Source organism: Antechinus flavipes, chromosome 1 (assembly GCF_016432865.1).
Source record: "Antechinus flavipes isolate AdamAnt ecotype Samford, QLD, Australia chromosome 1, AdamAnt_v2, whole genome shotgun sequence".
NCBI classification, from domain to species: Eukaryota; Metazoa; Chordata; class Mammalia; order Dasyuromorphia; family Dasyuridae; genus Antechinus; species Antechinus flavipes.
The window spans coordinates 95,636,130-95,651,592 of record NC_067398.1 but is presented as its reverse complement, the minus strand read 5'-3'; the positions used below and the strand labels follow the sequence as shown (position 1 = coordinate 95,651,592).

General features: G+C 33.8%; 1 protein-coding gene across 1 annotated transcript in view; it reads left to right on the top strand.

Annotated features, from left to right (window-relative positions):
* Window positions 1-15,463, top strand: part of SH3GL2 (SH3 domain containing GRB2 like 2, endophilin A1) — a 226,358-nt gene that overhangs the window by 196,237 nt on the left and 14,658 nt on the right. The gene's annotated exons all lie outside the window — the stretch shown is intronic.

The following is a 15,463-nucleotide window of genomic DNA, read 5'->3' as shown; positions in this document are numbered from 1 at the left end:
TCTCGCACTATGCTAACAATGGAGGATACAAAAAGATGCAAAAATCAGTATCTACCCTCAAGTAAACTTATAATCTAATGGGGAAAACAACAGCAAGCATATGTAAACAAAGCAAACTATACACAAGTTAAGTAGGAAATAATTAAAAGAAGAAAGGCATTGGAATTACCGGGAGGAAGGGGGGAGGTGTTAAAGAAAGCTTTTTGTAGGAGGTGGGATGGTAATTGAGAATTAAATGAAGCCAGGGAAGTCAACAGCCACAGTGGAAAATAGAGAGCATTCAAGGCATAAGGGACAGCCAGAGAAAATGCCAACAGTCAAGAGATGATGTGTCTTGTCTGTGAACAGTCAGGAGGCCAGTGTCACTGGATCAAAAATTGGGGAATAAGGAGAGGATTGGAGAGGTGAGAGAATACTAGGCTCTGAAGGATATGAATGCCAAGCAGAGCATTTTGTGCCTTTTTCATGGGGGAATCAGTCAGAGTGTGTGACTTGTCCATAGTCACAAGACTAGTGTCAAGTCAACAAGCATTTATTAAATAGTCACTATGTTCTAGGAAAGTGCTAAGCTTTGGGCACACAAAAATAGGCAAAAAAAAAAAAAAAAAAGTCTCTCCTCTCTAGGAGCTCACACACTGATGAGGGAAGCAACATGTAGACAACTATGTACAAACAAGGTAATTTGCACAGGATCTTAGAGGGAAGACCCTAGCATGAAAAAGATCTGGGCAAGGCTTCTTTGCAGAAAGTGTAGTTTTAGCTTAAACAGCTAAGAAAGCCTGGAAATGGAGCCAAAGAAGGAAAGCATTTTTCAGACATGGGATATAGACAGTGAAAATGGACAAAGTAGGGAGATGTAGGAACCTGTGAGAAGAACAACATAAGGGCCATTATTATTGGAGTACAGAATAGGTTGAGGGAAATGTGGTGTAAAAAAAAGACCAGAAAGACAAGAGGGGCCAAGTTATTAAGGGCTCTAAAGCTAAACAAATGTTTCTACGTTTAATCATGGAGACATTAAAGAGCCACTGAAATTAACTGAATGAAAAGAATGTGTGTGTGTGTGTGTGTGTGTGTTGTGTGTGTGTGTGTGTGTGTGTGTGTCTCTAGAGCAGAGTCACATGGACAAATCTGCTTTTTAGGAAGGTCCCTCAAGTGGAGAATGGACCAGAGGGGAGAGAGATTTGGGACAAGGTTTTGCAATAATTTGGACAGGAGGTGATGAAAACCTTGCTACAGTGGTCAGTTATTAGAAGAAAAATGAGTTATGTATGAGAGGGAGAGGCAGGAAGGACAGTTCTTAATTATTGATGGAAAGAAGGAAGATTAGAATCAGTTCCCTTGTCTCCAAATCCCAGGGTTCTGTCTACTATGCCAAGAAACTTCTCCAACCCAGCTGCTCTATCTGCTCAGTGAGCTTTCCTTTCGTCATTCCCTGTATTCCTCAGTGCTTGCTGCTTATTATAGTCTTTTGGCATTTAACGTACACTCTCTATATAGTTATTTCATTTTTACTATGTATGCCTTATGTCTCCAAGTTAATCACACAGTTCTTGGGTTATCTTAGTCCCAGTGCCTTGCAGTTTCAATAGAAATCACATTTAATTTGGAGGCAGAAGACCTGTTCTTTATTTTAGAAAAATAGTCATTCTAAAATAAATGTGACAGGATGGTATAATGGATAGAGAGCTAGCCTCAAAGATAGGAAGAACTGGGTTCTTGTTCTGCTGCTAATGCATGGTGACTATGTAGCAAAGAGCAAATAATTTAACTTCACTTAATTTAAAAGCAATTGCCTTAGTTCTTCTCCATCAGATTATATGCTCCTTAAAGTCAATTACTGTCTTTTGCCCTTTATTATATCCCGGCACTTACTAGGTACATAGTAATTAGTTAATAAATGTTATTGATTGGTTGGTCTAGATAACTCTATAACACTATAAGTACCAGACCAACCTTCTTTGCTAGAGAGAAGTCCATATCTGAGAGCCTTTTATGCCAAAGAAGTTGCTTATTTTATTTCATAATTTAAAAATAATAAAAAAAGAAGTCATAGGTCCAACTCCATCCTTTCCTAAAATGTAATGTCCCAAAGTAAACAAAGTATAATAAGTATAGTTCAAAGTAAAATATAGTTGTTTATCTTTTTTTTTGTTCCTTTCAAATTGCCTTGAACCCAGTAGGGATTTAATTATTTATTGAGTTATGTTTTAAATTTATAAAAGAGAATATAATTTGATAGACCAAAAGATAAACTTGTTCCTAGAAGTCCCTTGTTATAATGTAGCTTTTAGTGAGTAGGAATTTACTTTATTTTTTGTATGTTTTGTACAATATGCTGTGCATATTGTAAGTGCTTGATAAATGGTTATTGATAACAACTGATTGATCAGTGCAGATGTAGAATAAGTGCTGAAGGAGTCAGTGGTCATAGAAGTATTCTCTCATTAATTTATGAAAGAAATGATTTTATGACATTAGCTCATTTTCACTTTGCAAAGTCAGAAAACTAAGCCCTAAGGAGATAACATGGATTTTAAGGATTCGTATGCATCTAGACAGTTTCAGAGACTTGGATTCCAGCCTATATCATTAATCATCAGATACACAGTTTAAAACCTACTTGGGAAAAAAGTAGCAAGAATGATACTACTTAGAATTCATTTATAAAGCCCTTTAATGTTTTCTTACCCCACAACTCTGGGATAAAGAATAGTGCCAGAGAGATTGAATAGCAATAAGTGTTCTCATCCTCATTTTGTAGATCAAGAAATAAGCTCAGAAAATTAATGACTTGCCTAGGATTACATAGCAGGTAAGTGAATAGCAGGCTATAAAATGGATGATTTTATTTCCTTTCTATTCATATGGATTCACATCTATTTTAAATAGGAAAGATCAATGGAAGTCCTAAAATTATTAAATTTTCAGCTTTCTTCCAAAGTTGTAAAGTAGACTGAAATGACTCCAACTGAAAGTACTTTCAATTTTAGAAGAAAACCGCTCAGTCAGCCCCAGTTAGAGGGTTTCTTTCCATTCTTTCTTCTCACAACAAGGGCATTGACTTCCGTTTAGCTGTGACCAGAATCAGAATGGTCCTCAGTGAAAGCGGCACATTTTTCACTTTTGAGTGGGGAATTTGATTGGAAGGAGCTGTGGATGTCCCGAATGACTTCCTTAAAAGATGGCACAGCTCTAATTGAGGATAAAAACGAAAACTTTGGCTTCATCAGGCAGCTACACAATAGGAGATATTGGGGGAGGAGGATGGGAAAAAATTATCCTAATGGATGGGAATTTATCTCGATTTCCCCTTCCTGGTTTTTTTTTTTCCCTTTCAGTATCCACTGTTCCACTTTCCTTCATAAACAAACATTATTTTAAATTCTTCACTTCCTCTAGAAATATAAATTGCCATTCATGATAATCAATTCCATTCCTTAATCAATGTGAAACTTTTTTCCCTTTCCTTGTATGTTGTCTTTGGTTTTATATGGAACTACTTTTTTATGAAAAGATTTCATATAGTTTAAAGCAAAGCTTCTTAAATTGTGGGTTGCAATCTCAGATTGGGTTGTGTAACTGCAAGTGGGGATCGTGAAAAATTTCACAACAGTAAAATCTACTAATCTACTAAGATTGAATTCTTTATATAAAAATCAACAAACATATCCATCTCATTAGTATGCAAATTTATCTTTAATAAATAATAAAATTATAGGTATACCAAAGAATTATTTGAAGATAAATTTCTTTATGATAATTTATTATCAATAATGTTTCCTTTGTGTACCTATTGGGTATGCCTATGTATCTGGGATTGCCTATAAATTTCTTGCATGAAAAGTGGTTGTCAGTGGAAAAAAGTCTAAGAACTACTGGTTTAAAGAACTTATCTTTTTTTTTTTTCTTATAAAAGCTGAATGGTTTGTCTGACTATGGACCTGAAATGAGGATTGTTGATTTGGCTTGACCACTGATTTATTTTAGATCTTGCAAATCATTTTTCTTCCTACTAATGTAATATGGGTAAAAATAAGTATCAAGCCCTAAAAGCCATATCTGATCATGTCATACTTCTATTCAGTGTCCTCCATTGGTTCCCTTTTCAGTCTAAAATCAAATATAAAATCATCTGTTTGCCTTTTACTGTACTTCATAACCTTTTCCTCCACCACAGTCACCTATGTATAGTCTTTTTACACCTTACTTTCATCCACCTACTCTATGATTGGGCCATTTAGCCCTTCTTGCTGTCTCTCCAACAAGATACTCCATCTCCTAACTATTTTCACTCAAATTCTCTCCTTCCTCACTGCTACCTTCTAGAATCTTTTGTTTCCTTCAAGTTTCAGCTCAAGCCCTATTTTCTCTCCAAGAAACTTTTCTCAGTTCTTTTTAATGTTTCCTCTGAGATGATCTCAAGTTTTCTTCTATATTTATAAATTGTACACATGTATATTTACAACATTTACTTGTTTGCATCATATCTTCCTTTATTGTCAGATTTTTGAAAGGGACTATTTTTGCCTGCCTCTGTATTCCAGCACAGTGCCTAGCACAAATTAGCCATTTAATAAATAAATGTTTCCTTAACTAAAAACTTGATATCCTAGAATAAAATAATGAAGAAAGTCAAGATGATGAAGTTTTTAAAAAATCAATTTTATTTTCATTATGAAGAAATCCTATTGCACAGTGCCTTATTTTTCATGTTCTATAGCTGTTTGTGTTTGAGTCTTATCTCCCACTAGATTAGAAGCCATATTGAAAATAAGGGCTACTTTTTGTTCCCCACTGCAGAATAATAATAATAACAGCTAACATTTATAAAGCACCTTTTTATTTTATTTTATCTGGTCCCCACAACAGCCCTGGGATATAGGTTTTATAACTCTCCTCATTTTGTAAGTATATGAGGCAGGATTTGAATTATGGCTTTCACGCTTTAAATCCAGCACTCTGAACTATGTGACTAAGAATAAGAAATTTATGTTTATCAATAAAGATATTTTAATACATTTCTTTATCAGCAAGGAAAATTACCTAAATTCACTTTCAATCATTTTTTCCAAAAAAATGGAAGGATCTTAATTTGCTTAACTAATTATCACTATTTTTGAATATTGATGAAACATTTCATATTTCAGGTTTTAGAACTGGAAAGAATTAGAGAGATCACTTAGTCTGGCCCACATTTTCTGGCTTTACTTTTTGTGGTTGTTTACTTAAGATGAGCATGTCAGGTAGTTAGCCAGTCTGCAAAATCAAACTTACTAATGACAGATCTAGTGTCAACTGGCAATTTTCCTGTTTTAGCTACTATCTTCTCCTCCTGCCTTCTGTTCTTTGATCTGTGAATCATTATATTCCCTTTTTTACTCTTTGAAATTTCATTTTATCCATCCTGCTTATGTAACCAAAACCTAAATAGTGGAGCTGGAAATTGATGTTTGTGGCTTACTAACGTCAATTCAGTGAAATCTGTACTCTGAACATGATAAGCTGTGTTATCATAGTATTCTGTATAGTTGAGTGTATGATTGACAGCATTTACTAATCAGTGGATGCTTTGATAATTAATAAATTGCCCAAAGTATGCAGTTAAATGCAGAAACTCAGACCCATATTATTTGACTACAAATCCAGGCCTTTTTTCTGCTATAGTGCAGCATTTTCAACATTTTATCTTCATTTCATCTTTATAACTGAATGCAGGGCCAGAAACCCATGACTTAAATTAGATCATTCTTTGAGAATATTTAGGGACAAAACAAAATAAAATAACCTATAAGTTTGACATTGCTGACTATTATTTTTATCTCAGTTGCGTCACTGCTAAATACAGAGTATGAAAAAATTGTGAAAATGTCATGGTTTTGTCACTAAGATTGTTCTTCATAATCACTTTAGCACTGACCTCCCTAGCCAAGAATATCTGCAAATGTATCTTTGTGATTTATTGAGCTGAAGCTAATTTGGATAAAAAGTATAAGGCAGTGTGGAGGTGGGGAATTAAATTCCTTATCATCTTTTCTTAGAATAGTTGCCTCTGAATAAATAGGGATATATTTTTTGGATATCACAGTTCCTGGCTTAAATTAGGTCTTAAAGTACAAAATGAAGTACAAATGAATATTAGATTTTCCTAGTTCTGGGTCTTTTACGAAATGACTATATAAGTTAGGGCACATTACTTAAATTTTTTGGGCCTTACTTTTCACATGTGTAAAATAAAGAATTTGGCCTATATGGGCACTAAAGTTTCTCTCCTAACCTAAAATTATGTGAACAATATAAGTAATGCTTTCAGGTTTACAGGGAAATTTTCCTTAGAACATACTTCTGTGGTAGAGACTGCCAGGATTAATTTGTCTATTATATTACCTCTAGTTAGGGGAACTGAAGGAGGAAAGAAGAAATGACTTGCCCAGAATCATATAGTTAATCAGTGGTAGAACAGGAATTTGATCATCTTGTGATTCCGAATCCAATGTCCAAAGATGTTTGTAAATGGATGGATGGATAGTTAGGTAGCTAGATTAGAAGAATATTTGTTACTATGTGCTCACCATTTGCCAGGAATTAAGCTAAATTGACAAGTGATCTCTGAGGTTTTTTCCTAGTTTTTAAAGTCTGTGATTCTGATATATGTGATATGTTAATTTAAGAGTATTCATTTTTACATGTACCACTCTCAGTAAAGTCACTTCTGCTGCCACTTTTTTGGAAGCAAGGCCTATGTCTTGTCTTTTTATTCCCCCAAATATCAGTCTACTTAGGATATAATAGACACTTTATAAACATTTTAAGAATTCTACCAATAGTATCTACCCTCAAGTAACTTAAATTCAAATAGGAGAAAAGAAATTATGTATGGTTTGTTTGTGCACTTCCTCCAATGGAATTGCACAATGGAGGTTTTAGATAAGAATTTCTAGGGAGAAGATGGCTATTTATAGGGGCAAGGGCTAAAGTATTTCCATAATACTTTTGGTGAATCTATTGGTAGAATTTTGTAAATATTTATGAAGTGTTCATTATATGCACAGTACTGTGATTGGTCTTGGGAGACTTAAAACAACAAAAAGACACAGTCCTTGTTTCTAAAAAAGTAATATTGTAACCTAGAACAGGAACAAGTCTATACATCTTTGAGAATAGAAGTGACTTTATTCAGAATAGTACATGTAAAAATGTGTGTGTGCTCCTAAATTATATCCAAATATCACATACATCAGAATCACAGACTTTGAGAACAAGGAAAAACCTCGGAGATCACTTCATGTTAGGGGTCCTCAGCCTTTTTTTTGTCATAATGCTAGGGCAGTATCTAATGTAGTCTCTGGACTCATTCTTAAAATAATGCTTCTGGAGTGCATAAAATAAAATATATAGAATTACAAAAGAAATTATATTAAAATAGCTTGAGCACTCTGGATTTAGTCAAGCTTCCTCATTTTATATGTGAAGAAGGTAAAAGATGGAGGTGGAGGCTATTTTCCTCCTGGACAGGGAAACATTTATTAACTAGCTAGGCTGAATATCTCTTCTTCGACCATCACTCATTGCTCCTTCATACCCATTCATGACAGCACCATGCATCAGATGACCTAATTTCATTTCCCCTAACTTTTTCATCATACTCACAGGAATCTTTGTCTTATTATTTAATATCTGTTCTTCATATTAGACCTGCACTCTGGAATTATACACATATTTGCACTCATGTAAATGTACACATAATGTCCCAGAAGTCCCAGTGAAGTTTTAAACTATTTTTCAGTTCAGTCATGTCATACTTTTTGTGACTCCATTTGAGATTTTCTTGGCAAAGGTATTGTAGTAGTTTACCATTTCCTTCTCCAGCTCATCTCATAGATGAGGAAGTGAAGCAAACAGGTTAAATAGTTTGCCTAGTGTCACACAGCTAGTAAGTATCTGTGGCCAGATTTGAACTTATAAAAGTGTTGAGTTATTTTGACTTTATCCCCACCATATCCTTTAGACTATTGATAGCTTAATAAGAGCTTAATAGCTGTCATTTTAAAATGCACTAAGATTTTTGGAAGATGGTATATTTTGTGTTGGCATATATGTTTATGCATTTTTCTCTTTCTTTTCTACTTCTCCAACTCCCCACTGAAAACTCATTGAGATAGAGATTGTTTTATTTTTGTCTTCATGTGAACCTCACTAAGTGGCTGCCACTCAAGAAATAATTGTTGAATTAAAACAGGATTAGAATCCAGGACTTTTTTCTGCTAATATTTCTATACTCCATAATTTGGTAATTTTATCGGGTAGTTATATTCTCTATGTAAAATACCAATGAGACCTCTAGATATATTCGTAGATTATTTCAGAATTATTGAAGTCTCAAAAATTCATCATTCTTTGGTCAATCTGGTGATGAGTCTCGGGTAGTCTTAAGTGTCTGGTTTCTAGACCCAAAGAACCATTGCTTTGCAGGACTGTGCTCAAAAACTTTTTAGCTTTGTACAATTTGGGAGATCTCGCACTCCACTAAATTCTTGGGGAATGAAGGATAACTGCCACTGGATAATCTTACCAGAAATTTAAATTTTACTAATAAACATCTTAATACTCCAGGAACATTTGTGATTTTATTTCATTTACTTTTATACAACTCTTGTTTCTTACTTATCTTTTACTCACAGGCTGTCCCAAGCCTTTTTACAGAATTAACCCTAGACTACAGGCTATTTTAATTTGTTCTTTCATTGATTTTTTAAAAATCATATCTCTTATATTCTTGTATTACTCTCCTTCATCTGCTTTGCCTCCTGTCATAAAAGTGATCTGTTGTAGAAGGATGGAGTATCTTTTTGTTTTCTGCAAGCCCAGCCTAGCTCTTCCTCTTTGGTTTTGTTTATCTCAAATCTATTTCATTCCCATTTTACAAAATATCCTCCTATCAGCTTAGACAATTTCCCCCAACATTTTAAAACCATCCATCTAAACATAATAGACTTTAGATAAACATGAATAACAGTTTCTTCACCAATCATAGATCATTCAAGGACTAGAAAGATTTATAAACCAGAAGTTCTAAGACTCCTCATTTAGAATAGATTAAAATGGGTTCATGAATTTTAATGCCAGTCACATCAAAGATGTTAGTTGAAAAATGCTTTGAAACTATAAAAGGAAGTGGATGTAACAACAGTAGCGTAGACTTCCTTCTTCCCTTTATAGATGGTTTCATTAAAAAAATTACATTCTTCTTATAGCAGGGGCAGAATAATTAACTGTTTTCTAACTGCATAGCATTCAACATTATGGTTTTGTAAAGTTATGAAATTGGAGCACCAATTTCTAGAAGATTACAGTAATACTATTATTGTCTAGTTGGGGTATGGTGAGGCAGAAGTATTTATTTAACAGTTGGGCTCAGAGTGAGAAAAGAAGCAAACTGAAGCTTTTCAGTGTATATAAACCCCGGGTTCAGGCTCAACTGCATTTTCATTTCAAGAGTTAATCAGTTTGTCTGTGGCACCTTAGCTACTTAGACTATCACTTCCTCTTTTTTCCCACCAGTAATCTGGATCCTTGGATTCCTTGACTCTGAGAGGCAAACTTTTGCTTCAACTTGTCAGGATCTCCAAGACACTTCCCCTCCTACTGGAACATAATCAGTCTCTCCTTTGACCTTCTCCCATACAAGATCTTTATGTGATATTTTTCCTCATTAAAATGTAAGATTTCCCACTCCTATGCTTAGTCAAGGTGAGAAGTCTATGAATGTAATACATTGCATATATTTTCAGGGGGTGTTGTTGTTATTTTAATGTGCTGAGCATTTAGATTGGTTTTCCCATTTTCCCCTCCTCTATTTGTCTTGAGATCTAAAGGGAAATTATAGTGATGTAAAAAAATTGATAATTTTTTAAAATTTACATTACAAAATAGGAAAAAATAATTAAGAGCCCTTCATGAAAGGACTCTTGTTTGCTTGTCTTTATATTCTTAACTCTTAGCACAGTGCCTAGGCTTTAATCCATGTTTTTTGACTGATTGTTAGCAGACAACCATCTAGTAAAACATGTAAAACCATGTTTTACAGTGTGATTCAACTTTTAGCTTTTTCACGAAAAATTACAGAGAAAAGATTAAGGGACTTTTTTTTTCATTCTCCAATCCATATATAATACAATGATTCCAAGTTTTTCCTGGACTATTTATGTCTGTTCTTGCTGCTATCTCTTGTTTTCTCATCATAAGACTATCCATTCCATTTTTGTTTTTGTTCATCTTTTTTTTTGCATTCACTTCAATTTCCTCCTACTCTTTTTATACTTCCCCTCACTTCACCCTCCATTTTTATGTCATTACTGGCTAAGAAGTTGGAGTTCAGATTTTATTTTGTACATAGAAAAGATTCTGAAAGTAGACTTATATGATCTTCTTTTCACAGACTGTATATAAAATGTGCTATCTTCAAGCTTCAGAAGCCTACCTTTAAATAGGCACATGCATGAACTCATGTTATGTACTAGAATTTTATTGGCAGCAGTATCCAGTGTGATTTAATGGCTTTTTCAAGATTATTCTTGTTTGATGATCTTGGATATTATGTCCTATTGCTGGGTTACTTTTTTTCCCCCCTAAATCCCCCAAAGTCAAAATCATTAAAAGTAGGGAAAATAGATTAAGGGTACTTGGATGGACTGAATGGATTTTCACAAAAACGTCTTAATTTTAAAAAAATTTATATGAATTTATAGATTTATAGAAAATAATGATAATAGCATTCTATACAGTGCTTTATAGTTTGCAAAGCATTGGACATATACTCAAAACAACTTTGTAGATAGGTATTGTTATTATCCCCCCTCTTACAGATGAGGAAACTGAGTCAAAGAGAGGTTATTACTTTCCCAGGGTCAATAATAAATGTTTGAAGATTCAAACTCAGGTTTTCCTGACTCTAAGTCATTAGAACTGTAGGAGACTTTAAAGCATAATCTAGTCAAATCCTCTCATTTTACAATTGCAGAAAATGATAAAAGAGTAAATTGAAAAAGATAGCAAATGGTGGTAAAATATTGAGTGGTAGAGTTTGTCCTTACACACAAACTCTTCAGTCTGTTTCTTTCTTGGTAATGTAAATAAAATATGGGTGCTATATCTTGCTTTGGCAACTTTAATATAAATAGTTGGACTTCCCATAGATATGGATAACAAATCTCAGATCAAAGATTATAATACATAGATACATACACACATATATGCACATATATACATGTATAATGAAATTCTTAATTATTTTTTCTTAAAGAATAACTTTTAATATTTTTGCTAGTCTTTTTTTTTTTTTTTTTTTTTTTTACCAATCATTAAATTTTAAGTTGGGCATATAAAATGTAAAGATTATCAAGACTTAAATGAAAAATGTGTAGGTACAATTTAATAGCTTTCTTGCTAAATTTAAGATGGTAACATTTGCTACTTGATCTAGCTCCAAGCTCTAAGTTCTTAATTAAAAGCTTTTAACAGCAAATATATAGTTTTAGGTCTCTGGATTTGTTCAAATTAAAGATTGTTCTTTTTTTTTTTTTAAAGCAAGCAAGCAAAATAAAAGCTATGTTTGCTTCTTCTTGTCTATCATCCACTATGGGCAGTCATTTTATTTTATTTTTTTAAAATTTAATGTCATTCACCTCTTTATCTTTTGCATTAATTGCCAATCTTAGCTCATTTTGAGTTTTAAAATTTCTCACATCTTTATTTACAGTACATACTAAGCTTTTGCATCCATACTTAGTCACTTGCCCATGGTTCCCTCGCCAAAAACATAAATTTATTAATGAGTTCTCTGTATAGCCACCTCTATCTCCCTATTCTTTTCCCTCTTTTCTTTTTCATCAGAATTTTAAAAATTTCATTTAAAAATTCATTCTGACATGTGTGTGATTACCCATTAAAACTTTAGACTATGGATTCAAATTTATCTTCTTTCTGAATTCTTTGAAATATGCTTTCCCTAAATCTGGAATATGCAGCAGAATATAATTACTTTTGCCACTCCTTAAATTTCAAAATCCCTAAGGATTTGTTTCTCCTAATAGCCTTGGAAGGCAGTTGCCATTATCTTTCCCATTGTACAAGTGAATAACCTGGAACTGAGAGAGATTAAGTCACTTACCTAAATCTACACATATAGTGTTTGTAGGGTAAGATTTGAATTCAGTCCTTCCTAATTTGAAGTCCAATATTCTATCTGTCATGCTACTTAGATGCTTATTATGACACCAGCCTGCCTCGGAAGTATAGCTAGGACATGAAAATGGGAGAGCTTTCAAAGTATGTGGGACGGCCAATTAAAAAAAACATGAAGGCTGGAGATAAAAGTATCAAAAGTAGTTAGTAGTCCAGTATAGCTGGATCATAGAATAAGAAAAGAATAAGACTGAAAAGTTTGAAAGAGGCCAATTTATAAAGATCTTTAAATGCCAGAAAAAGGACTTTACATTGCTTCTGTTGTATTGAATAAATAATATCATACAAACACACTCATACATCATATATATGTATCTCTGTGTGTGAGCAAGGGTACAAGTACACAGTTTTTATAATGTATATATTTATGCTGTTATGATTAATAAAATAATTCATGCAAAAATATAGCTGAATTTATAGCTATTCTTTGTCATTTTTGTTTTCAACTAGTAACTATGAAAATACAATTCTTATAAAGTATTCAACTGTACTTTTAGGAAAGAATTATTTAAAAGGTTGGAGAAATGGGCTATTGAAGAATATCCATCAATTGGGAAATGGATCAACAAGTTGTTTTATATAATTGTGATAGAATACTATTGTCTATAAGAAATGATGGGCAGGAAGTTTTCAGAAAAACCTGAACATCTATGAATTTGATTTGGTGCTAGTGGTAGAGAATTGAGGGGTGAGAATCCTCTCTGGTCAGTACAGGTCCAACATGAAAGAATTTGTGAACCTGAGAAGTCTCAAAGGCAAAAGGGATTTTTATTGGCACTGAGCCAGCTTTGCTAGAAAGACGGACTCCTCATGGCAAGAGGTCCCGTCAGAGAAATAACAAAGGTTATTACTAAGAAGAGAATGTCTTCACAGTGGGCAAAAGTCCTGGTAGTCAGCTGTGCCAAGAGAGGTCCCTTGGCAAAGAATAATCCTATTTTGGACTTCTGCAAAGATTTGGAGTTCAAAATTGTCTTTTTATTGGCTGTCTGGGGATAGAGGTTCCATTGAATGAGATTCCTTCAATGTTGTCACTGCCCCCAGGCCTAGATTTCCAGTAGTAAAGAAAATACTTATCTTGGGAGTTTCAAGCCACTCAATAACTGGGAGCTTGAGCTACTGGTTATGGTCCTGGGCTAATCGTAATTAGCCATTTAACTGCTCTGAAGGGTGAAGGGTCAGAGGAAATTTTCACAGTTCACTTGCTTCCCCACCAAAGTCAAGGGGGACACAGTTTGCCTCATTTTGATGCAAAGTGAGGTGAGCAGAATCAGGAGAATGCTGTACATAATAAAGCCACATTGTATGATAATCGGTTATGAATGACTTAACTATTCTCTGCAATACAATGATCTAAGATAGTTCTAAAGAACTTATGATGAAAAATGCTGTCCATACTGAATGGATAACTTGTTTAACATAGAAACATATTGTTCATGACTGCACATTAACAGACTATATCAAACTGCTTCCCATCTCAAAGAGTGGGATAGGGAAGAAAGGGAAGTAAATGATTTGGAAGTCAAAATTTTAAAACAAATATTAAAATTATTTTTGCATGTAATTAGGGGAAAATAAAATATTAAATTAAAAAGGACTCTTTTATATACTGTTGGTAGAACTGTGAATAAGTTCAAACATTTTGAGAAGTAATTTGCAATTATGTCCCAAAAATTCATAAACAGTACATGGCATAGCAATACTACTTTTAAATTTAATGTCAATTTCAATTCAATTGCCCTGTGTCAAGAAAGAAAGGAAGAAAGGAAGGAAGGAAAGAAGGAAGGGAAAAAAGAAGAAAAGAAGAAAGAAAGAAAAGAAAAAAAAAAGAAAGTATATATGAATGTATCAACAAAAACATCATAGCAGATCCTTTTTTAGTAGCAAAGACTTGGAAACCAGGAATGTGCCCATCAGTTGTAGAATGAATGAACAAATTATGGTATATCTGTAACGCCGGAAAAACTGAGGCAAAATAGAGATGAGAGTATTTAATAATTTTTTTTGAAAGGGAGAGATTTACTGGGACCAAATGGATCCATAGTTTGGTCCCAGGGCTGAATGAGACTATCATCTCCAAGAATCCAGCAAACAATGTGAGTTCTCAATGACATATTATATACATGGCTCAGATGCAGGGGGTAGATTGAGGCAGGGGTGGAGTCCAGGTGCCCCTCAGAACTCTGACAGGATGGGGTGACCCACTGGAGATGGGGATGACATAATGGGGGGGCACTCCGGAAATGGGGAGAGACATTTTGATAAGATGGTATCTGATATTTTGAAAGCTTGGGATGGGGAGAGGCATTCTGAGATTCTAAAATATAAGATCTTTTATCCTTATCAAATATTCTGATAAAGAGGGAGGGGAAGTTTTTCAGGATTCAGCAGAACAATTATAAATTGAGGCAGAACAATTAGGGAAACTGAAGCAGGACAATTTAGGGAGACTGAGTCAGGATAATTAGGGAAACTGAGTCAGGATAATAAAAGACAACTGTCGTACAACCTATCAATATGATGAAATATTACTGTGATATAAGAAATTACTAAAGACATGATTTCAGAAAAATTTGGGAAGACTTGTATTAACTGGTACAAATTAAAATAAGCAGAACCAAGAGAAAAATTTATATTGTAACATCAATGTTGTAAAAATGAAAGACCTTCCTGAAAAGCTTAACTATTCTGATCAACAAAATGATCAACCAAGATTCCAGATGATTGATGAAAGTGAATGCTGCTTACCTCAAGAAAGAGAGGATATATTAATATGCAGAACATGAAAAATCACTTTTTAACATGACTGATAAGTTAATTTGTTTTGCTTAACTATGCTTATTTGACACAAGAATCTTTATTTCCCTCTCCTCTTCCCTTCTCCATCCTTTTCTTCTCTTCCCCTCCTTTCCCTTTCCTTTCCCCCCCTTTCTATCTTTCCTCTTCATTTCTCTTCCCTTTTTAATAGTGTAAAAAGATAATAACTAATATTATATTTGGATTTCTCCTCTATTGATTTTTACAATGTAACTGATTTTATGGTGTATTGATTTTTATAATTTTTATAATTTTATAACCTGCCTGAAATCACCTCTCTCAGAAGTGCTGTCTTTTCTGATTCAAATTAGTTTAAAGGTATGGTTGACAGGGACTGTTGTTATCACTTATGTAATCTGCCCCTGGGACATCTGTTTGTTTGTCTATAAATGCAGATCAGATTAAT